The following is a 2,125-nucleotide window of genomic DNA, read 5'->3' as shown; positions in this document are numbered from 1 at the left end:
GTGATAGGGAATGGCAAGGGACACACTGACAAAGGAGATTAATCAGAACTGGCTTTGACAAGCACTGTGGCAATTGGACAATTAAAACAGACATGGGGGGGGAAGAACGAACTGGGGATGAGGGTGGAGAAAACAGTGCAACAATGAATGAATGAAAACCCAAAATCTCTGTAAATATTCATTAAAACTAATGAAATATAATAATAAAAAAAAACTAAAAGTACTTTGACCTCTGATATGCAGCCCTCTCTTCTCGTTGATCTATAGAACTTAGGCTAACTTGAGGAGGTAGCTGATGCACTGATGCACACCAACAGAACAAAGACTGCAACCTCTGTGTGAGTCACTTGAGCTATTTTTGTAACTGGCAGTTTGGCATCATGACTGAGATCAGGTCTAGACAAGTCCTCATGCCTGGAAGGGTTTCAGACATCAACAGAATGAGCTTAGGAATCCTGGCTTCCTCCCTTCTTGAGAGGAAGGACCTGTTAGGTCAAATAGAAATCCTATTTCTTATCTTCCTTTTTAAAAAAAATTTGGGGGGGGTTAAAAAATTTTTTCTTTTAAGGTTTTGTTTTGGTTCCCCCCGTTTTAATTTTTTTTAAATTTGTGATTTTAAAGAAAGTTTACAGAAAGGTTAGGTTTTCATTCATTTATTGCTGCACAAAAATTTTTCTCTCTCCTCCTCCCTTCCTCCTTCATCCAGTTCACTTTGCAATGCATTTCTTGTTTGAGATTGACATCCTACTTACTATACCTAATCATCCATTCCTTTCAGACAGCTCTTCCCCTCATCTGTTCCAACGTAGTGTTCATTATCTATCCACTCTTTTCCTATTCTCCCTGCAACCCCTGCCCATGTCAGCCCTATTTTACAACAGTGATGTTAGTATTTTTCCTTTTGTGACTGAGGTTATTCATTCAGCCTAATGTCTTCCAGGAGCTCTGGTGGCCTAGTGGCAAGAAGCTGTGCTGCAATCCTGAGTACATGTGATTCGAGGCCACCAGCTGCTCTGCTGAAGGATGGGCCGTCTCCTCCCGTGTGATTAACTGCCTCTGAAAACCCACCAGAGTGTCAGCTATGGGTCAGTTCTGACCACAGTCCACAACAACAATGTCTTGCAGGCTCACCTGTGTTTTGTCATATTTTACAAGTTCATTGCTTTTCAATGCTGTATAATATTCCATTGTGTGAATATACCATAGTTTTTCCTCTCTTGTGCTCCAGTTTATTGGTGTTGATGTGGTAGCACAGAAGTTACAGGTTTTCGAGTCTTTGGAGGTTTTAACCTATTGCTTGACTAAAGTCACTGCCTCTATTCTCCTTTTGTTGAGCAGGGTTCGATGCCTTTACAGGACTTTCTGAAAAAGAAAGTTAGGTGATGGTCTTAAAACATAGCAAGTTCTTCCCACCTTCTTTTACCTCAGACTTCTTTTACTATAGGCTAGGTGGAGTGACTACAAAAAAGACAATTTTTGAACTGCTGGGAATCTATGCATTTGCATAGTGCCTTAGGAGGACAGCAGGGTGAAGGAAATGGGAGTGATCCAGCAGGGACCTGAAAAGATGGGATAATGGTGGGCATAGATCAATGGTGTTTAATTTTATGAAACACAATATATGGGAATAAATGTATGAAATGATTGAGGCCAAGTGTGAAACACAAAGTATATGAATTTATTTGGAAACCAATATAAAATTTACAAAACCAAATAGCAATAAAAAAACCTTAATAAAAAAGAGGAGGTAAGATCCCTAATTTACAATGGGAAGCTTTCTTTAACTGGTACACAGAAGTTGAGAAAAGAAACCGTCCAGAAACATTGCAATATAAGCCACCAGAACTAACTTTATTTTTTTTAAATGTGATTTTAACGAAAGTTTACAGAAAAGTTGGATTTTCATTCATTCATTCATTCATTCATTCATTGTTGCACATTTTCCTCTTCCTCCCCAGTTCACTTGCTTTTTTTAAAAAAAAATTCATTCCTTGTTGCACAATTTTGTCCCTCTCGCTTCCTTCCTCCTCCCCCAATTCACTTTGCAATGCACCTCTTATTCTAGACTATTGTTCTGCATCTAATGCTGAAAGTTTACTTTAAAAGGGCTCTCTTAAAACAACTC

This window comes from Elephantulus edwardii, unplaced genomic scaffold (genome assembly GCF_000299155.1).
Source record: "Elephantulus edwardii isolate Elephantulus edwardi_28Jun2011 unplaced genomic scaffold, EleEdw1.0 scaffold00083, whole genome shotgun sequence".
NCBI lineage: Eukaryota > Metazoa > Chordata > Mammalia > Macroscelidea > Macroscelididae > Elephantulus > Elephantulus edwardii.
This window is presented reverse-complemented; position numbering follows the sequence as displayed.